Source organism: Rutidosis leptorrhynchoides, chromosome 2, assembly GCF_046630445.1.
Source record: "Rutidosis leptorrhynchoides isolate AG116_Rl617_1_P2 chromosome 2, CSIRO_AGI_Rlap_v1, whole genome shotgun sequence".
NCBI classification, from domain to species: Eukaryota; Viridiplantae; Streptophyta; class Magnoliopsida; order Asterales; family Asteraceae; genus Rutidosis; species Rutidosis leptorrhynchoides.
Window position 1 is genome coordinate 3627566 of NC_092334.1, and position 23999 is coordinate 3651564.

At 33.3% G+C, this 23999-nt stretch overlaps 1 long non-coding RNA gene across 7 annotated transcripts; it reads left to right on the forward strand.

Annotated features, from left to right (window-relative positions):
• The first annotated feature begins 11751 nt into the window (after positions 1 to 11751).
• On the forward strand, positions 11752 to 22973 carry LOC139890486 (uncharacterized). Of its 7 annotated transcripts, none has more exons than XR_011773335.1 (12): positions 11752 to 11926; positions 12050 to 12146; positions 12293 to 12338; positions 20248 to 20377; positions 20473 to 20594; positions 20719 to 20838; positions 20916 to 20977; positions 21071 to 21170; positions 21614 to 21753; positions 21882 to 21932; positions 22006 to 22422; positions 22613 to 22973. It is a non-coding gene; the product is annotated as an uncharacterized lncRNA (long non-coding RNA). The 7 variants fall into 7 exon arrangements; XR_011773330.1 differs by having other exon boundaries at positions 21882 to 22006; positions 22104 to 22422; positions 22613 to 22972; XR_011773334.1 differs by having other exon boundaries at positions 21614 to 21932.
• Positions 22974 to 23999: the final 1026 nt, after the last annotated feature.

Consider the following 23999-nt stretch of genomic DNA (forward strand, 5'->3'; position numbering starts at 1 on the left):
CTAACATACCCTTATTATTAGGATTAAAATTAAAATTAAAATTAAAATATAAATTATAAATATAAATATTACGTATAGATAGATGGATGGATATATATTGATATTAAAATTTGTCGAACTGCGTTGGCTTTTATAGGCATTTTCATTTTTTGGGGCTCCGCGAGTCGCGGTTCTTTTAGCCTTCGAACTCCGCAAGTCGCGGAGTTCGTTTTTACAGCTCATTCAGCCTTGGCTCTTTGTTTGCCGACGATTTTAAATAATAATATAATATATATATAATTTTTAAGAATTATTTATATATTATATTATATTCATGTGCATAATTGACTTGTAATTTTTAGTCCGTTGCGTCGAGCGTTGAGAGTTGACTCTGGTCCTGGTTCCGGATTTTCGAACGTCCTTGCGTACAATTTAATATCTTGTACTTTGCGTTTTGAATCTTGTACTCTTGTAATTTTGAGACGTTTCTTATCAATAATTGGAACCTCATTGATTGTATTTTGTACTTTTGAGCTTTTTGGTTGCTTGCATCTTCAATTCGTCGAATCTGTCTTTTATCTTCACCTTTTATTATTTAAACGAATATCACTTTTAAATAGAACAATTGCAACTAAAAGCTTGTCTTTCTTGAGGAATAATGCTATGAAATATATGTTCGTTTTTAGCATTATCAGGGTTCCCCAAAAATCACCCTTTTTCATCAAAAAACTGCTGGAATTCGTCTGGATGCAAAAGTGATTATTATGGTAAAAATTCGGCCTTTAAATAGGTAAAAATCTGACCCCGGCTGAAAGTGGAGCGGCGCTCCATATAACTGGAAACTCATCTTTGGTTGTCCAAAACCCCTCGAACTGAAAATCCTGCCTATTGGAGCGGCGCTCCATGTTTTGGAGCGGCGCTCCAGCGCCTTTTTGCTGAATTCGGACTATAAAGCTCATAAAATCACTCGTTTTCGAACCAAACTCGAGTCGAACCAATCTCTTTCACTCGTTTCCATAGACAATCACTAAAACCATCAAATAACTTCAAATTTCATCTCCTTGGTCTTAGAACTTGAACTTTCACAACACTTATCGAAATAACACCAAGTCGTATCCAAAAGGACCAAAATGTGCACGATATCGCTAAGGAAAACGCGTATGAAATATGCGATATCAGGCCCATATATGTGGCTTGATACCTTTTCCTCACAGGACGCGTTTTAAACCCGTGAGGGCAGTTGAGTCGCTGGTGGCTCGCTGTTCCCAAAGCGGACAATATTCTGTGGTGGTCATGGCTTCTGTCTCCATTGCCATCAACAGTTATATGTGCATGGTTATAATTTTTGAGGTATTGTAAGTGGGGAATTAGTACTTATGGGTTGTGTGGTGTTCTGACCCATTATGAGCAAAATGACCATAACTCTTAATGGACTTCTTTTGATGGGTGATTTATACAGGTTCATGATTGGTTAGCTTGGCAACTTATTTCTCATGTTTTAAGTTGTTACAGTACTTGGATTACCACTATTTTGAGGCTCAAATATTGCTGGTAGTCAAGGGTATACATGGTGCCATTAAATCAGGTGTTATTTTGGAAGAAACATGTTTTATTCTTGTTACTTAGTCACTGGTACTATATCAGTGTAAATTATGTTTTAATTGTGGTTGCATAGTTTTATATTTTCACTCAAAATGGGTTAGTATAACCACATGTGACAAAAATTGCAAATCTGATGGAAACACCCCCTAACTTTTAAATTTCTACTCAAAATGGGTTAGTGTGACCACATGCGACAAACGTTGCATAGTTTTAATTATCGTTGCATAGTTTTAAATTTTCACTCAAAATGGGTTAGTATGACCACATGTGACAAAAATGGCAAATCTGACCACATGTGACCACATTTTACTAGCATGTTGTATGATGATGTAATTTATGAGATAGTGTTTGGGTTAGCCATCAAATAAGCCAAGCCAAACACCCCCTAACTTTTATTTGGAGTTTTCAAATGCATTTTCTTTCCAAGGCTGGACGAGCAGGTTATAAGACGTATGTTATGAAAGTAAAAGGTGCTTGGGTATATAGAAAATTTAAGTATGAATCAGGTGTCCATAGGGTTCAACGTATCCCTCAGACAGAAGCCCAAGGACGTATTCATACATCAACTGCCACTGTGGCCATTATGCCAGAGGTATTTAGTTAGTTAGTTAGTTACACGTGCTTCACATAAGTGGTCATAGTCCCCGTAATGTGTACTTTTCGTTTATTATTAAAATGCCATAGACGAGCCAACATATAAGGCTTCATGTTGCTAATAGAGATTCTGTTGGGTTTAAATTGGTTTCCAATCATGATGAAAGGCCCAAGCCCAACAAATTAGGCCCAAGATGAAGGTTGACCTAGTCAAACATCTAAGGGCATTATTTGAGTCAACTATCCAGCTAATTTCCAGATCAAGAGAGCATAAAGTTTTCAAGAAAAAGTGTGTGATCTTCAATTTCCGTCTAAAGTGACAGTAGTCCAGAAAATCGACGATCCCCGGAGATCTAACCGTTGGATCTTCATAAAATTTGGGCTGTGTCTTCCTGACATCAGTGCCAAGGTTATCAACCGTTGAATTTGTCTAAAGAGGTCTGTAGCTTGAGTTATAGCTTCTGGATCATAATGCAGTTTTTTGGGTGAAATCATTCCTCTTTTGTCTTTAATTGTTTCATATACTTGTTGATTGTTGTAGTTCAAGAGTATGATAATATTGTATACCTCTAGTTGATCTAGAGAAGGATTATTGTATTGCTCTCTTGGTGATGATAGTGGAATTTAAGTGGCTTACGAGTCCCGTGATTTTTACTCTCGATTTTGAGAGGTTTTCCACGTAAAAAGTCTTGTGTGTATTGTGTGTGCTTGATTATTGCTTAGCTACTGATTTTCTACTGATTTGGTATTGTTTAGCTACTGATTTGGGTTGGATTTGGTGTAGCTTGTTTGTTAGCATCCTCACGGGTTCATACGGGTCGGGAAAGTATTGGTCAAACGGGTTTGTTTTCGCTTTGTAGATTGTCCGTTGTGACCATTTTCCCATCAATTGGTATCTAGAGCTTAAGGTTATTTGATTGACTTGTGTGAAAGATGGAAGCTAATACAAGTAATATGGTTAGTTTAAATGGTTCAAATTATCATGTTTGGAAAGGTAAAATGGAGGATCTTCTTTATGTGAAAGATTATTATTTACCTGTGTTTACTGAGAGTATGCCTGAGGGTAAGTATGAAGCTCAATGGAAAATTTTGCATAGACAGGTATGTAGGTATATTCGGAAGTGGGTTGATGATAATGTAGTGAACCATATTACTGGGAAGACTGATGCTAAAGTCTTATGGAAAAAGCTTGAACAGTTATATGAACGAAAGACTGGGAATAACAAGTTGTTCTTAATTAAACAGTTGATGGGTTTAAAGTATCATGATTGGACTCCTATTACAGATCACCTAAATGCATATCAGGGTATTATTAATCAGCTTGCAGGAATGGGTATTAAGTTTGAGGATGAGGTTCAAGGTCTCTGGTTACTTGGTACGTTACCGGACTCTTGGGAGATTTTTAAGACATCTTTGTCCAACTCTGCACCGAATGGTATTATCACCATGGAATTGGCTAAGGGTAGTATTTTGAATGAAGAGATGAGAAGAAAGTCACAAGGTTCCTCTTCACAGTCAGATATCTTGGTCACAGAAATGCGGGGGAGAAGTCATAGTAGAGGTCATGGTAAAAGAGGCAAGAATCGTAGTAGCTCAAGAAAAGGAAAATTTTATAATGTTGAGTGCTATCATTGTCGTGAAAAAGGGCACACAAAGTGGTATTGTCCACAGTTAAAAAATGAGAAGAAAAAGGCATATGACAAGAATAAACAAAAGAAAATTGATGGTGGTGATGATGATAAGGTTGAAGTTAATGCTATCACGGATGAGTTCTTTGTTTGTATTGATTATGATATGATCAATCTTACTCATGATGACACGAGTTGGATTGTTGATAGTGGTGCTACATGTCATGTTGCAATATGTAGAGATCACTTCTCATCTTACACTCCAGGTGACTATGGATTTGCTAGGATGGGTAATTCTGGGTTATTAAAGATCGTTGGTATTGGAGATGTTTTTTTGAAATTTGACACGGGAATGGAGTTAGTTTTGCATAATGTAAAACATATTCCGGATATGAGACTTAATGTTATTTCAACAGGCATTCTTGATGATGATGGTTATTATAACGGTTTTGGTAATGGTATTTGAAAACTAACTCTTGGTTATATGATAGTGGGAAGAGGCAAGAAAGACTCAAGATTATACATAACACGTCCAAAGATCATCCAGAACATTGTTAACGCAGTGGACAATGTTGATTCTACCGAGTTGTGGCATAAAAGACTTGGCCACATGAGTGAAAAAGGGATGTCTATCTTATTTAAGAAGAATGTGTTGTCGGGTGTTAGTGATATTAATTTGAGTAAGTGTTCTCACTGTTTGGCAGGGAAACAGACCAGAGTTGTGTTTAAGAGTCATTCTCCTTTTCGAATGGAGAATGTACTTGATCTAGTACATTCGGATGTGTGTGGGCCTATGAAGACTAGGACACTTGGTGGATGTTCCTACTTTGTTACATTCATCGATGATCATTCCAGGAAGGTGTGAGTTTATACCTTAAAGTCAAAGGATCAAGTATTTGAAAAGTTTAAGGAATTTCATGCACTAGTTGAAAGGCAAACGGGGAAGAAGCTCAAGTGTATTCGGACTGATAATGGCGGTGAATACATTGGGAGCTTTGATGCTTATTGTAAGGAGAATGGTATTCGGCATCAAAAGACTCCACCAAAGACACCTCAGTTGAATGGCTTAGCAGAGAGGATGAACAGAACTTTGGTTGAGAGAGTTAGATGTTTTCTTTTACATGCAGGGTTGTCCGATTCCTTTTGGGGTGAGGCTTTAAATACGGCCGTTCATATTATTAATCTAACCCCTTGTGTACCTTTGCGTTTTGATGTTCCTAACAGGGTTTGGAGCGGCAAAGATGTTTCTTACCATCATTTTCGAGTCTTTGGATGTAAAACATTTGTTCATGTTTCCAAAGATGAAAGGTCAAAGCTTGATATGAAGACTAAGCCATGTGTATTCCTCGGCTATGGTGAAGATGATTTTGGGTACAGGTTATATGATCCAGTTCAGAAGAAACTTGTACGAAGCCGAGATGTTGTGTTTACAGAAGATCAGATGTTAAAAGATGTTGATAAGACAGATTCAGTTCCTCAACCTAGTGCTGATCTTGTTGATTTGGATCCAGTTACTCCACAACATGTTGATTCACATGTTGATGATGATGTTCATGATAATGAACATGGTACTGATGATAATGATGCTCCGGAGCAGGTAGAGATTTCAGTACCAGATATTCCCTCATTTGTCCCACTTAGGTGGTCTACCCGAGACCGTCATCCTTCTGTTAGATATTCTGCCGATGAATATGTACTACTCACTGATGGGGGAGAGCCAGAGTGTTATGCAGAAGCTATGAAAGATGAGCATAAGAAAGAGTGGGGTGAAGCAATGCAAGATGAGATGAATTCCTTACATGAGAACAATACTTATGAGTTGGTGAAGCTACCTAAAGGCAAGAGAGCTTTGCGAAACAAATGGGTATTCAAAGTGAAGACAAATGAGCTTACTTCACAACCAAGGTACAAAGCTAGGTTAGTCGTTAAAGGATTCAGCCAGAAAAAGGGTATTGATTTTGATGAGATTTTTTCACCGGTTGTGAAGATGGGATCTATTCGAGTGGTTCTTGGGTTAGCTGATAGTCTTGATCTTTAGGTTGAACAGATGGATGTCAAGACTGCTTTTCTTCACGGTAATTTTAATAAGGAAATCTACATGATGCAACCTGAAGGTTTTCGGGTTAAGGGTAAAGAAAATTATGTTTGTAGACTTCAGAAAAGTCTATATGGGTTGAAGCAAGCACCGAGACAGTGGTATAAGAAGTTTGAGTCGGTTATAGGAAAGCAAGGCTACCGAAAGACAACTTCAGATTACTGTGTTTTCTTTCAGAGGTTTGGTGATGATGATTTCATCATATTGTTGTTATACGTTGATGATATGTTGATTGTTGGTAAAAATATTAAAAGAATTGCATAGTTGAAGCGAGAATTGAGCAAGTCTTTTGCTATGAAAGACTTGGGACCAGCAAAACAGATTCTTGGCATTCAGATTTCTAGAGATAGAGGTGCTAAGACGTTACATATATCACAAGAGCAATACATTGAAAAGGTGCTTAGTAGGTTCAACATGAAGAATGCTAAAGTGGTTAGTTCTCCTCTTACTACCAACTTTAAGCTAACAGATAGAGATTGCCCTACTTCAAAGGAGGATGTTGAGGAGATGGACAAAGTTCCATATGCTTCAGCGGTTGGTAGCTTGATGTATGCTATGGTGTGTACTATGCCTGATATAGCTCATGCGGTAGGTGTTGTTAGTCGGTTTATGTCAAATCCGGGTAAGAAGCATTGGGAAGCAGTTAAATGGATTATGAGATACTTACGAGGTACTTCAAAGTTAGGTATCACATTTGGATATGGAGAGCCGATGCTTGTTGGTTATACAGACTCAGATATGATAGGAAACAAAGATAACATGAAATCCACTTCTAGATATTTGATGACTTTCGCAGGGGGAGCAGTTTCATGGCAATCAAGGTTACAAAAATGTGTTGCATTGTCTACAACCGAGGCTGAGTATATGGCAGCAACAGAAGCGTGCAAAGAACTATTGTGGATGAAAAGGTTTCTACAAGACCTTGGGTTTAAGCAATCACGATATGTGGTTCTTTGTGATAATGAGAGTGCGATTCATTTGGCTAGAAATTCTATGTTTCATAAGCGGACAAAACATATTGATGTGCGGTATCATTGGATTAGAGAATGTCTTGAAGATGGTTTGTTTGAACTTGATAAAGTTCATACCGATGATAATGGTTCTGATATGTGTACAAAGGCTTTATCAAGTGAAAAGCTCAAGGTATGTTGCTCGATCGCCGGGATGGCGATCCCTTCCTCATAATTGGAAAGGGGGAGATTTGTTGGGTTTAAATTGGTTTTCAATCATGATGAAAGGCCCAAGCCCAACAAATTAGGCCCAAGATGAAGGTTGACCTGGTCAAACATCTAAGGGCATTATTTGAGTCAACTGTCCAGCTAATTTCTTGATCAAGAGAGCAGAAAGTTTTCAAGAAAAAGTGTGTGATCTTCAATTTCCGTCTACAGTGACAGCAGTCCAGAAAATCGACGATCCTCGGAGATCTAACCGTTGGATCTTCATAAAATTTGGGCTGTGTCTTCCTGACATCAGTGCCAAGATTTTCAACCGTTGAATTCGTCTAAAGAGGTCTGTAGCTCGAGTTATAGCTTCTGGATCAGACTGCAGTTTTTTAGGTGAAATCATTCCTCTTTTGTCTTTAATTGTTTCATATACTTGTTGATTGTTGTGGTTCAAGAGTATGATGATGTTGTATACCTCTAGTTGATCTAGAGAAGGATTATTGTATTGCTCTCTTGGTGATGATAGTGGAATTTAAGTGGCTTACCAGTCCCGTGGTTTTTACTCTCGATTTTGAGAGGTTTTCCACGTAAAAAGTCTTGTGTGTATTATGTGTGCTTGATTATTGCTTAGCTGATGATTTGCTACTGATTTGGTATTGTTTAGCTACTGATTTGGGTTGGATTTGGTATAGCTTGTTTGTTAGCATCCTCACGGGTTCATACGGGTCGGGAAAGTATTGGTCAAACGGGTTTGTTTCCGCTTTGTAGATTATCCGTTGTGACCATTTTCCCATCAGATTCTTTAGGTTAAACATCTGTATAATTGTGTTGGTTTACGGAGTATTTTTTTTGTTTTGACTTTCAAACTTAACGCCTTACTGGTTTCAGACCGTGGAAGTGGATGTGGTGATTGATCCGGGAGATATTGAACTTACGACTGCTAGGTCTGGTGGTGCTGGAGGTATTAGTCGGCATACGTTTTTAGTCAACTTTTGCCTACATTCATGCCTACGTACTTATTTCAAACTATATGTGAATATTACCATGTTTGTTCATGTGTGTTCAACATGTAAATTTTAATATTCAGGTCAGAACGTCAATAAAGTGTAAACAACAATCGATTTTTTCACAAGCCAACGGGAATCAGAAAATTTTATGCACAGAAGAAAGGAGTCAATGTAAGTGCACTTTAGCTTTTGCGAGCAAAACTGTGAGGAAACATTAAAAAATTACATTGTCTTGTGTAAAGTAATGCCCATAGTCTATTTTCAACCCAATAATTGTGAAACTAAATATGGGGTTATTTTAACCTCTTTACATCGAATTGGTTGATTTAGCTGTGCGTGTGATCCAAAATTGGGTCAAATGGATCAAATAAATTTTACGTTGTCATCTCATTCCAGGTATGAAATTAAATTAAAGAAACAAGAGTCTGAAAGGAATAAAAGAAAATCCCAAGTTTGAATGTTTGCTCTCTTACACGATAAAGTTGCATCGTAACGTTGAAATGCAAAACGGTATTGTGATCACTGTAATTTCACATATCCTAATTGCAGGTCGTAAAGTTGAAATGCAAAATGGGATTGTGATCACCGTAATTTCGCATATCCTAATTGAAGGTTGGTAATGGTGCCTGCTCAGAAAAGATTCGTACATATAATTACAACGTGTGTGTGTGTGTATATATATATATATATATATATATATATATATATATATATATATATATATATATATATATATATATATATAGTGGTAGGATCAACAGGAAGTAAACAATCGGGGGAAGCTTTTTTCGTTTTTTTTTAAAAAACTTTGTTCACGAACATTATAGATTTGATGAAAATATGAACATTTAATAAAGACACTTTGTGATAAATGTTTTTATTTTGGCGAAAAAATGCTCGAAAAACTAATATATAACAATTATCGTGTTTTTCGAGCGTATGTTGAGGTTTTAGATATTAGGGTTTAGATATTAGGGTTTGGATATTAGGGTTTATAGGGTTTAGATATTAGGGTTTAGAAATTTAGAGTTTAGGGTTTAGATTTAAAGTTTAGATTTAAGATTTAAATTGAGTTTTTAACACGAACAATTTAGGGTTTAGGGTTTGGTGTTTTGGGTTTATGGTTTAGGGTTTAGATTTAGGGTTTAGATTTAAGATTTAGATTGAGTTTTTAACACGAACAGTTTAGGGTTTAGGGTTTGGTGTTTTGGGTTTATTCCATAAACCCAAAACACCGAACCCTAAACTCTAAACCCTAAACTCTAAATCGGGCTAAATTTTACTTCACAAAACATGAAGAAAAAAAAATACGTTAACATTCTTCACGAACAATATTATCTTGAATGTTATTTTTGTCGATCGTTTTCCCGCCTAAATAATAACATTCATCACGAAGTGTCTTTTCTAAATGTTCATATTTTCGTTTGATCTTGATGCCTGGAAAAAAAATTTCAAAAAAAAAACGAAAAAAAATTTTGCTTCCCCCCGCTTGGTTATATATATATATATATATATATATATATATATATATATATATATATATATATATATTATAATCACAATCTTAAAATAATCGAGGTGAAAGTTTTTTTTATTACGACATTGCACTATAATCGTTTGAAGTGTGTACGTTCTTTAAAATTGATTTATTAACTATGATAGTATATATATTATGGATTTAACAATATGTTTTCTGATTATATGATGATTTCACATCTACAAAAGAGTATTATAACAATACGTTTTAGTGTGATCACAAAATTTGTTAGGTAGGCCCGAATTGATTCACAAACGCTTATGTTGAAGTGTAAATGCTTGACCCGATTGAGATAGCTTAGATATCTATTGTGCTTTTTCTTAGATGTTAACATATTTGTTTGTCTATATATTATTTACAGATATGTGCATAATAATTTAAGATGTTAAATGACTACAACTAAAACAACAATTTTTGTGATGGAAGGTAGAGGATTGTAGCGATATTCCTTAAAAAAGCCCCGCAAATTCGCGGATCTTAAGCTAATAATAATAATTAATAATAATAATAATAATAATAATAATAATAATAATAATAATAATAATAATAATAATAATAATAATTAATAATAATAATAACAATAATAATAATAACAATAATAATAATAATAATAATAATAATAATAATCTTCTCTTTTATATATAACTAGTTTTCGAACCCTCGCTTAGCGTCGGGAATTCGGTTTTCAATGTATTTTATTGCGTTTAGTTTGTAAAATTATTTCGTGGCTGACGATGATGTCGTTGAAGCGCAACTCGAGTCGAACTAAAAGGTATAACCCGTGAAAGATTTAAATGATATTTTAAATTAACAATATATGTGCATCTCCGCGTTTTGCTATGGAATTGTCGACTTTTAAAAATTTAACAAAAAATCAACGTGTATGAAAAGTACCCCAAATATTTAGCGTTTTTTAAAAAGCGTCCGTTTTACGTATAATTAGTGACATTGTGTTCCTAAAATTATTTCGAGTTTAACGATGGTGTCGAAAAAATTTAACTCGTTGCGAGCGAGAAGATATGACCCGTTGAATATTTGAGTGGAGTTTATTTAAGATTTATTATGAAAATGGTTATTTGACACTTTACCCCCCGTTTGAGAAGTCGATTTGAGTTTTTGAAAAAAAATGTGGGGGGCTTTGTTGGTTAAACGAAATTTAATTAAAACTAAAAAAAAGTGAAAAGTCAAAAATATGCCTGGTTACTATTCATAACTTTTGTGTGTTAGATATATGTATAATTAGAAGTCTATTAGATATATGTATAATTAGATAGGGGAAATTATGTGGTCGATTTAGAATGAATGAGAAGTTTAGTGGTTAAATTATAAAATGTGAAAAATTTGTGGTAAATTTATAAAAGCTATAAAAATAAATACTATATAGAGTGTTTCAATTGTAAAAAATATAAAGTTTGGGGTGAGTTTGTAAAACTTAAAAAAAAACGTGAAAAGTCGAAAATTCCACTGGTTACTATTCATAACTTTTGTCTATTAGATATATGTATAATATAATTAGATAGGGGAAATTATGTGGTCGATTTAGAATAAATGAGAAGTTTAGTGGTTAAATTATAAAATGTGAAAAGTTTGTGGTAAGTTTATAAAAGTTATAAAAATAAATATTATAAAGAGTGTGTTTCAATTGTAAAAAATATAAAGTTTGGGGTGGGTTTGTAAAAGTTATGGACTTTACTATTCATTTGCTCATTGTCGATTTAGAATGAATGAGAAGTTTAGTGGTTAAATTATAAAATGTGAAAAGTTTGTGGTAAGTTTATAAAAGCTATAAAAATAAATATTATAAAGAGTGTGTTTCAACTGTAAAAAATATAAAGTTTGGGTTGGGTTTGTAAAAGTTCCGGGCTTTACTATTCATTTGCTCATTGTGTTTTAGATGTATAGATTAATAACAAAAGTTAAAATATGTCATTTTAGAAAATCTAAACTATTCTTAGCCATCAATTAAATTAGTCATCAATGATCTACACCCTTAATTTTTTTCCTAATCTTACTTGTGACTTCATAATCATAACCTTGAATTGTTTGATTACAAAACTACCCTTACACACCATACAACAATTACGCGACTGAAAAAAAAGAGGGAGATCGGCTTATTTTGTTTACACAAATTAGGGTTCCCAAACCTCATCCCTCATTCTCTCTTTGAAACAATCTGATAAAAACGGGAGATCGGCTTCTTTTGTTTACACAAATTAGGGTTCCCAAACTTCATCCCTCATTCTCTCTTTGAAACAACTGATTTCAAGTATTATCCAATCGAACAGGAAAATACAATCGATTATACAGGAAAAAAGGAATAGGTCGACATCTCTCTTCATTAGGGTTTCTCTTTTTTTACACCAAAAATACGATCGATGATTTTTTTAAACAAGTTTATGATTTTCGTTTGGTCTGTTAGCATAACAATATTCATTGTTTTGCAGATGGCCGGTCATTGCTACCATGGTTGTCAACATATTGATCTTTTAATTGGTGGTGTCATATCTGTATGCTTCTCTGTTTAAACGTGATAAGCTCAAGGTATTGCCTTCTTATCCTTGCATATTTTTGTATTTATATGATAACGATATTACCCGCCTTTGAATATTTATTTATTTTGGTTCTTTTATTTGCGTTTGAGGTTTAAACGCTTTGTTGCTCCGTTGGTGTTTGGATTTTTTTTGCAGCTTCCTTCTTTGTTGTCGGTGAGGAAAGGCATCTTTTTTGGTTTTGGTAAGAAATTATGACTAATGCGTTTCGTTATCATTAAATAGTACTTTTGTTCCTTTTATTTTGTGCTTCGTTTTGTTTAATGGTTGTGAGTGTCTGTGGGTTTTGCCCTTTTTTATTTATTTGTGGAGTCTTTTTTAGACAAGTTAGTTTTCAATACTGTTGTGTCTTGAAAATTCATAATGGGTAGTAAGTAGTAACTAATAATAATAATTTCACCTTTATTTTTCTCTTTGTGAACATGAATGGTTCAAGGGTGTGCAAGTTTTTAATAGTTTATAGGAGTTTAAGTATTATTTTTTTATAAACTCAATCTTGCGACAATTTCAATTTCAGTTTATTATAAAATTTATCATCGTTATTATGTATATGAGTAAATTTATCAGGAGGATATGGTTGTTTGTTATTCACAATCCATAAGAATATACAAACTATTATGGATTGTGAATAATAGTTTGTACAACAACTAGAAGGGAAGAAAATGACATAATCTTTGGTTTTGAGCTCAGAATACGGTTGGTAAACATAACAGACCGTGACTTGCAAGAGGAGGTTCCATTCTCAGGTCCTTTACAAGTCTCAGGTTCAAGTGGGTTTGCATGGGCAAGAAGGCGATTCGACGATTTCTCTTCGATAAAATTACGTAATAGGTCGAGTTTAAAATGCCTTGTGTCTGGGCCTTAGGTTACATTACATTCAAGATAGCCAAAATGTATTAAAAATATTGAGAAAACATGTTTTAGAACTCGGGATTCTAAAGTAAATAGCTGGAAAGAGTGAGAGCGACTCGATACGTTTCATCATGGATGATTTCATCATTGATACTATACTAAAGTTTTTCGTTCTCCATGTTTATCATTGATACTATACTAAAGTTTTTAGGGTTTAGAGATTAGATTTAGGGTTTAGATTTAGGGTTTACGGTTTAGAGTTTAGGATTAGGGTTTAGATATAGGGTTTAGGGTTTAGATTTTAGGGTTAGGGTGTAGGGTCTAGATTCTAGGGTTTAGATTTTAGGGCTTAGGGTTTAAGGATAAGGTTTATGTTAGGGTGTAGGGTTTAGATTCTAGGGTATAGATTTTAGGGATTAGAGTTTGGGGTTAAGAGTTTAGGTTTAGCTTTAGGGTTTAGAGTTCAGGGTTCAGGGTTTAGGTTTAGGTTTAGCTTTGGAGTTTCGGGTTTAGTGTTTAGAGTTTAGGGTTTATGGTTAACATTAGGGTTTAGGTTTAGCTTTAAAGTTAGCATTAGGGTTTGGGTTTAGCTTTAGGGTTTAGGTTTAGGTTTAGAGTTTAGGGTTTAGGTTTAGCTTTAGGGTTTAGAGTTTCGGTTAAGTTTAGGGTTTAGAGTTTGGGGTTTAGATTTAGCTTTAGGGTTTCACCTTTAGGGTTTAGGGGTTAGATTTTAGAGCTTAATGTTTAGGGTTGAGTTTAGCATTAAGGAGTATAAAATGCGTAAATATGAGAGTTTTGTTACTTATATTCGGTGTATTTGATATTATGTAATTTAGTTGGGTGTATTTGTATAATTGTTCAAATATGATCAGATTTAGTCATTATGTGGTTGCTCCACCTGTTGTTGATCTTAAAACATGAAGAAGTTGAAAGAGGTCTTCCATGGGTTATCTACCCCATAAGGCCATAAGCTAACAGGATGTGAAATAGAATGATAGAGTTAAAGCTGATCAATGCTATCAATGGTATCTTTCCACCGATTAGGTTTTTATTCAACCCTAATCGTTCAGTTTGTTCGGTTAGGGTTTTTTTCGTTATCTGTATGCGATTGGGGTTTACTTTATGAGTTACAAGTAGGTTACTTAGTTACTGACTTACTGTTGTGCTTTTGCTAAGTAGACTATTATTCATACGTAGCATAATTTTATGTTCATTTTTATGTGTTAATTTATATTGTTAGGATTATTTAATGAATTTAAAGAGCTAAAGTTATATGTTCATATGACGTTTTCTTTAATGTACTTTAATGCAATCTGCTAATTATACTGATTTGTTTTAAGCGTGCTCTGTATTGCAGCTGAATTTAACATGTTTCAATGTAGACGTGATTCAATTGTATAGCAGCTGAATTTGACAGTTGCAGTAGGAAAACCTAACACAAAAAAGATCTCTAGTTAACAATTTCTCGTTCAAGGTATCTTAAATATCCTTTCTAAGTACAAAGCATTACATAACTAAACGTGTGAAATTATTCTATAATGTTGTTGGCAGAGGGATAGGGATGCAAGACTAGCAGAGGGATGACAAAGAACCAACTATAGCTACCTTATATTAGTTTAGTGTTTTATTAGTGTTTTTTAGTTTAGAATTCATCCATTGTAAATTACGTTTATGACTTGTTTGTAAATACTTTAAGGATATATATATATATATATATATATATATATATATATATATATATATATATATATATATATATATATATATATATATATATATATATATATATATATAGTTTGGTTTTGTAGTAAATTTAATTTGGTATATTTGATGCATTTTGTATTTGACGGGTGTTATTTGAAATATTTGAGATTTTAATTTATTTGGCACTAGAAATTATTTGGCAGTATTTGGAAGGTATTATTTAAAATATTTGAGTTTAACCATGGTTAACATTTACTAGAACACGTCTAATTGCAACTAACAGAACACCTTTAATTGCAACTAACAGAACACGTCTAATTGCAACTAATGGAACACGTCTAATTTTAAATAACAGAACACGTCTAAAAGACATAACGGAACAGCCTAATCTAACGATTTCACAACACGTCTACTTGAGAGTTTTTAGAGCGATTCCTTGAACCGCACTATATGTCACAACTCAATTGAAGCCGTCACATGTAGACGTGTTGTTCAACACGTCTAAAAAGAATTTTCCACACGTCTAATTGTGTCGGAATGTAGTAGTGTACATGTAACACCCCATTATTTTGAGGTACAAATTGGTCCTTTAACTTAACTTTGTTAGAAAGTATGACTAAGGGTGTAAGGATTATGGATGGGCAGGGGTAAAATAGTCAATTTCGTCATGAGAAGTTTAATAAAACAAACCAAACACCCTCATTTCCTTCCTTGTGCAGAAAATTTTAGAGAGATTGAGTAGTTGAAAGTGAGGGTGGCAATTTTGGGGTATAAGCTCAAATCTTTGGAACTTTTCACATGCAATCATTATTAAGGGTAGAATCAAGCTTGTTGATACTTGCTAGCATAACTAGAGCTTTTGTTTCTTCTTCATCTTCATCCCCTTTTTGTGATTTGGGGGTACCGTTTTCTAACCCTAACTTGAGGTATGAGCAATTTACTCTTTAATTTTGAAATTTATGACTTAGATGGTGGTGTTGTTGTTAGAAATCAAGGTTTTGATTTCTTAAAAAACCCTAATTCGAATTAGGGTTAGGGTTTGAGAAAAATGGGGTTATGAAGAAGATGAACTAGTCAAAATTAAGCTAGTAAACTTGTAAGATTGTTTTGGGTCAAAATCTAAGTATTCACTTGTGTAAGAAATGCTTATTTAAGTTAAGAAGTTTTGACAAGTCAAAGACTTGTGTGTAGTAGTAAGATTTAAGACATACAATTTGTGTGATGACCCGGAAATTTCGACTAAATTTAAACTTAATCTTAAATGATTAATGATTTCGACACGATAAGCAAAGCCTATGAAGTTGAATCTCAAAATTTTGAACTATTCAATTACCCTTCGGTTGTTCTCAACGATTCGCGAACCATTATATGTAAATAGATACATATATATACTATAACTTGAAAACGTAACAAAGTTTTAATTGCATGATACCATACATTAAACTTATTGGTTTATATATCTATTTGAATATATATGATTTCAAGTTATTTAGTAAACGATAGTAACATTCGATTATTGATTCGATTGATATTTAGATAAGTTAACTAAAACGTTTAAGATGAACAAGTAAAACACTAATTTGCTACAGTATTTTCAAATTACTACAGTACCCAAAATGCTACAGTGTTTTCGAAAATCACTATTTGCTACAGTAAAATTTACTTTGCTACAGTGAATTGCTACAGTAAAAAATGACTTTGCTACAGTAACTTTGCTACATTAAAATACTATTTTAAAAATGTATTTTAACAAATAGTGAGACGATGATTTATAGAAGTAAATGACCAAAACACTCTAAAGTTTAAGATATACTTTGAGTGGTATAGTTTATGGATAACTTAAGGCTATATTTTGACAAAGGTACGTGACACGAAACGTAAAATGCAAGTTTTCTAAAGGTACGAAAGGACATTCGAAAAACCGGAACCGGGACATAAGTCAAGTGATGACGTACGACTTATCGGAACAAAAATTACAAATCAACTATGCACTGGAATAAAATATAATATATAATTAATTAATTTAAATTATATATTATATATATATTATTTTATATTATGTCGACAAGCTAGGAGCCAAAACAATGTGAGCTGTCCCTGGTCCTCATGCGAGTCGCATGGCCAGAAGGCCATTTCCATGCGAGTCGCATGACTCCAGATTTCAGGCCACATCTATAAATTCCAGTGTTTTCGCTCGATTTAAATCACACACATACACAAATATATATATACTCCGTAGTATTATTTATTATTTATTTATTATTATTATTATTATTATTATTATTATTATTATTATTATTATTATTATTATTATTATTATTATTATTAAGATTAATATTAATCTATTATTATTAGTATTATACCTAAAATACTACGACGAGGTCATGAGCGTGTCACTTTCAAAATATGTTTTCAAGCGGGATAGAGTTAAGGAAATTATGGGTTATTGCCATGGAGGTTATGGGTAATGTTCGGGGGTATTTTTGTGAATCAAACCTCGTGTTTATCATCTCCGATGCGTCTACGTGCTTTCCTGCAATAATGTATATCAATATTAAACGGTGAGTTTCATATGATCCCTTTTTCAAACTATATTTTTGGGCTGAGAATATATGCACAGTTTTATAAACTGTTTTACTAAATGGATACAAATACTAAAACTGATTTTGTGTGAGTTTCATATGATCCCTTTTTCAAACTATATTTTTGGGCTGAGAATATATGCACAGTTTTATAAACTGTTTTACTAAATGGATACAAATACTAAAACTGATTTTGTGTGAGTTTCATAAGATCCCTTTTACTCTCTACATTTTTGGGCTGAGAATACATGTAAATGCTTTATTAACTGATTTACAATACTTATATGCGTGAGTTTCATAAGATCCCTTTTACTCTCTACATTTTGGGCTGAGAATACATGCAAATGCTTTATTAACCGATACACAATATTTATATGTGTGAGTTTCAATTGCTCCCTTTTTAATTGCTTTTGCAATATATATTTTTGGGCTGAGAATACATGCACTTTATTTTAAAAACACAATGGATACAAGTACATACTTAATTCTACACTGAGTTTGAACCGAAAATCCCTTAGCTTTGGTAACTAGTAACTGCCAATTATAAGAACTGGTGGGCGCGAGTAGTAGTATATGGATCCATAGGGCTTGATATCCCCGTCCGAGCTAGAGCACTAGCCTTTTAACGGACGTATGCTATTTGAGAAGCGTACACGTTGGTTTGCGTGTATTATTAAGATAATTATACAAAGGGTACAAATTATATAAGCATTAAAGTTTAGTTACCAGGGTGCTCAATTTTGTAGAACCGATTGATAAACGTTTCGGATGAAATAACTGAAATCTTGTGATCCACCTTTTATGTAAAACCTATTGATAAACATTTTGAATAAAACAACTGAACTTTTGTAATCCACATTGATATACGGATTATGTGTAATATTAAAACTATGAACTCACCAACCTTTGTGTTGACACTTGTTAGCATGTTTATTCTCAGGATTCTAGAAGTCTTCCGCTGTTTGCTTATACGTGATACAAGATATGTGCTTGGAGTCATACATGCTATATACAAGAAACTTGCATTCACCAAACCATTACCATGTATCTTATTTTGACTGTATTGTCAACAGATGTATTATTGTAAACCATTTAAATGGTGATTGTCTATACGTAGAAATCATCAGATGTTAAAAACCTGGAATTTATATATTCATTTATGAAATACCTTTTCAAACGAATACAATGTTACAAAATGTATCACATAGAGGTCAAATACCTCGCAATGAAATCAATGAATGACGTGTTCGTCCATATGGATTTGGAGCGATCGTCACAATTTGTAAGTCTTGTATTCGTGTCTAGAAGATGTCAAAATGAGTTTTGTGAGTTTAAAGAATAAACTCTAGTTTTAATTGGTCTTGGTTGACCAAATTAGAGTAATTTGTGTTTTGAATGTGAAACTGAAAGACTCAAGTTGTAAGACTTGTGTTCTTGTCTAATGGTGTCAAAATGATTATGGTTCAATAGAGTAAACCCTAGTGAATTTGGGTCTTAAAGACTATTAATGAGTAGATTGTAATAATTGTGTATGTATATGCTTATTAGGTGGATATTGTGCTTGATGACGAATACGTTGACTTCTTGACCGGAAGTGATTGATAAATGGTTGTTGAATAGTTACTTGAAAGTTGTTTGTTGCATAAATTGCTCGGATTCGAGGTGAGTACAATGTGTGTTTATATGTTAATAAGATTTGTATTGGTATGCGGTTGTTTGTATTACGATTGGTATGAGGGCTCGGTTCACGTTGGGAACGCATCGGGCAGGATCTCGGTTCACGTTGGGAACGCATCGGGATCCATGGTAGACACATGCGCATTGTGATGATTGGTATGATGGTAGGGTTCTCGGCTCACGTTGGGAACGTATTGGGAACCATATGAGAATTGAATGACTTGATTGGTTTGTTGTATGCGGATAATTGTTTATCTTTATGAATGTTGTTAACATGTATGCACATATTGTATTCACTAAGCGTAAAGCTTACTCGTTGTTGATTAACCTTTTTATAGGTTTCGGTTGAGCAAGGCAAAGGGTACGTTAGTTGACTTGTGCATGATATGCTTGTGGGATGTGGATTATGCTAGCTTATATGTTTGCTAGATTGCTTCATTAGTTCAGCTTGGAAGGGTAGTGATAACTTGAAAACTCACGCTCTTGATATCTGGATTTTGAGTCAAGTTTTATTGAAATTGGGTCAAGTTTAACACGTTGCTGTTTTAAATGGGACGGATGTACTCATGTACCCAAATGGTCAAATGATTATATGTTGAGTATGATAAGGTAAGTTGGATGTAATATTTCAAAGAAAAACAAGTTGTAATCAAATTGTGTTTGTTGGTGTCAATTTGGGTATTTAGAAATGGGTCAAAAGTACTAGAAATTGGTCAAAAAACTGGTTTGGGTGGTGTGTGCGCCGCACACATATACTAGAAATTTGATCAGCGCGCAGGAAGGCATAGTGTGCGCCGCACACATATAAGTGTGCGCCGCACACATTTGTATAAGTGTGCTCCGCACACATGTGTAAAAAAAGAAAGTTTGTCATTTTTCGGGAAATGAGTCGAGGTCGTTTCAATACAGGTACGAAAAGGTTAGGGGTTAAATGGTGATTATTGAGTGCATGAAAGGCGTTCGATGAAATGTCTGAGACAAAAAGAGAACATGGTATGAATTATAAATTGCCTCTGTATCTTTTTAGCCAAATTGGTCATGATGGTCGTGCTGAATTCCTTAATTTGGATTAAAGGAAGACTATTGATGGGATTGTTCACTCGATAATAGTATTTAAGTTATGAATACATCAGTGTTATTATTACATGTAGTTCTGAAAAAGAAACCATGTAACTAATTACTACATATCATTGGTAGGATGCAGCAAATGTACGTTGTCGTGTTGTCAACAATAAAGTCTTTTAAGGTAGAACATGGGTGGGTGTATATTGGTTGCAGGAAATGCAAAAAGATGGTTGTTAAGAGAAGATATGGTGACCCTTGAAGATATTGATAATGATAGTTAATAAGCTGTTGAAGATGGTAAACTATATTGCCCCAAGGAGATGACTGCATCTGTTTTTATAAGGTTTTGTTATTTTCATTTGCTTTATTTTTCATTTGTATTATTTCATGTGTATCTTTTTACTTAGTATATATCCGTATCTATTCTTCAAATTACAGCTTTAAGGTTCAACTTCGAGTACAAGATATTACTGGTACTACATCATTTGTGTTGTTTGATATTGTTGTTGTCAAGTTAATCCACAAAAATGCAAAGTGAGATCTGTGATAAACATATAAGGGTTAGTAATTAAGAATATACTATTAAACTGAACTTTTATTAAAGATATTACCATGCCGCAAATTTATTAAAAGGTTTAATATGCTTGCCTATTTAAGATATATTTTCATATATATAATGTACAGGACGGGATTGACAAGTTTCTTGATACTTTTGATCAATTGGTTGACAAACGGTATCTTATTTAAGGTGGAAGCATCCAAATTCAGTATTGACAATATATGTGTAATCAATTTACTGTTCAGGTATCTGTGTATTTGTTCCCCTATAACTTATGTTCAGATACATCATCTTTCCAATAAATCTTTTTCCATCTTTACAGGTTTACGTTGGTCCCTTTCAATAATTTAAAAATCAGGGTTTTAGGCGAGGGTTTGACTGCTGGTAATAAATTGTGTGCTTTCAATAATTTCATATTCAATTATAAACATGTTTGATTGCGTTCTAATCCGCCTTTATTTTTCTTTTTAATTACAGATGTTAATGGTAGTGAAGATGGTTTTAGTGAGCTTAAGCAGTATGTCGAGCGTCATGAGCTGAAAACTACTGACCTCAATGTCCACTTGATGGTTATAGAGTAAATACTTACTATTCTTAAATATTACTCTCTATTAACTTTTGTTGTAACTAAATATGTGCAATACCATTACATCTACTGAACTTTTTGTGCTACTATTAAATAATAGTGGTCTCAAGGTTACATGCACATTATGGGCTGCACTTGCAAGTAAATACTTACTACTCTTAAATGTGTGGTTGGTGATCCCTTTAGAAAAGGCGTTGAGAAAGGTCCCGAGTTATTGAAATTATACAAACTTTTTTTCTCTCCGACTTTAAAATCCTTTTACGAAAGTATAACATGATAGTTTATATTCAATACTTTAGGTTGATTCTGATCAATTTGATAAAATCTTGAAGTACATAAGATCTGGTGTTGACATTGATGCTACCCTTGAAAGTTGAAACTGGAGATGAAAGATTAGGCTCTAATGGATACTATATTCAACCTACCGTTTACAGGATGATAGGTCTATACAGTGGATAAATGATCAGGTGTGCCTATCATGCTACATATATGTTTGATTCCACATGAGAGAATAAAGACAATCATGAACCAGTTGTCTTGCTCATGTACAACGGTAAATTGAAGTACCGGGAAGGTAAGTCAAGGAATTATATTATATGTATTATGATTATGACTAATCATATTATTACTTACATACCTGTCAATTTTCCTTTGACTTTAATACGAATAGTTCACTTGATACTTGATCTATTACAATTACAGGATTTCGACAATTCAATTGGTTCTTTGAGGGTGCAGGGTTTATATCAATGAGTATGTAAATCCAATTGCATAGTACACCAACTTGTGTTTCAGACCTATTTAAGGCTGGTTCTGCAAATTGCAGGGTACAACAACTTTTCTTCACATAAATGGGACGAAACGAGTAACTAAATTGTATTGTCATTTATCTTTTATACCCTTATTTATCATGACCTTTTGCAGGGTGGTTTTGGTTCAGTACAAAGAGTGGAATTTTCAATCAACATTCAAAGAGTGTTTGCGTATCTGTTTATTTGTTACATATTATTAATAAAGATTAAAACCACAGATGAAATTTTGATGTCCATGGTTTTATGTTAGGTTATTGGAAGATTTTGATGACATTACATTTTGTGAGATTGGTTAGTCAAATGCAAACACATCTGATAATAAATTTGTGGAGGTTTATTAATAGTTTTTTGTTTGGATCTCTAGAGGTGATGCAAGTTTGAAGAAAAAGTCATAGAAAAGTTATGGAGGCTTCAACAAAGCCATTTACAAGGTGAAATCTGATTTACACATTGTCTTAGTGTAGTCAAGTTTGTACAGTAAAGGTTAGACGTAATATATATATATATATATATATATATATATATATATATATATATATATATATATATATATATATATATATACATACTTGAGTAGATATTTGCGGCTAACTATCTGATATTACATTTATCCTTTTATAGAATAAGAACGCGGATCGTGATTGTGTCGTTCTGGAAAGATCATGTCATGGGATTCATCTAATGGTAAACGTAAGAGTATCGACTCATATGAGAGTTTTGATGAATGGATTTCCGGTGGAGGAATATCAATTGGAATTGGGGATCTCAAAATACCTAAGATTGAACCATTTTTAGTTGGTGCAAAGCCATTATCTTGAAGCACTTAAACGTATGTTTTTTTAATTATGGAATAGCGATGCTACAATAAAATTGGTCTGAGTGCATCAACCCGAGTCGATAGCCAATATTAATCTTTTCCTTTCGTTTTTCGTTTATGCTTTGATTTTATCAACAACTATACAACATTATTCTATGATTTTGTCCATTACCGACAACCATTCAAATAATATAAAATATCATTTTATGGTAAATTCGTCCAATAAAAAGTCCCGCGAATTTGCGGACATTAAGCTAGTAGTATAATAATAATAATAATAATAATAATAATAATAATAATAATAATAATAATAATAATAATAATAATAATAATAATAATAATAATAATAATAATAATAATAATAATAATAATGATGATGCATAAAAATGACATAAACATTAAATAAAGAAATCTCAAAAGCACTCAAGTGTATTTCCATCCCTCGATAGAAATATGTTTGATCAAAACTATAAAAGGAAAAAATAGTTTAGCAAATAATTAGGTAATCAAACAATTATGAAATTTGGATGAATGAAAATGGATTACTACACGAAAGGAAAAAAATAACGAATTTATTGAGAATTTGTTGATTAACTTTTAGATTACCAAAAAATTATTAAATTTTTTCAACCTGACGGGTCTCAGTTCGAACCATGTGAAGGTGTAAATATATTCACAAAGCGAATTGTTCTCTTTCAGCCACAGAGGTTCATCATTCACAACTCTAAGCAACACATAAAGCGAGTTGGCGCCTCGAAATTAGTCAACTCGCATAGAGAGTTAGAAAACTCGGGGTCGACAGGGAAATAAATTATTATCATTCATTCATAATTCATAATAACATCAAGTTATCATACATTTGATGTATAATAACTTAAAATTACTCAAAACTAATGAAAAATGACTAATAATCCTAAGCATTAAACCTTAAATTCTAAACTTTAAATCATACTAAATTTACGAAAAATCTTATATTTGGTTATCTTACATTGTATGTTAAACTTTAAACTTTAATTTTGATGTAATTTTAAAAGTAAATTTGTTTATCCTCAAATTAATGTTTATCGATCTCTAAGAGCACATAAGGTTCGTATATATAAATTTTCAATATGTGTATTAGATCACTCCCAACGGAGTGTCTTTCTTTCGCCAATTTCATGACATCGTTGGGAGTAAGTTGCCAATGTGCTG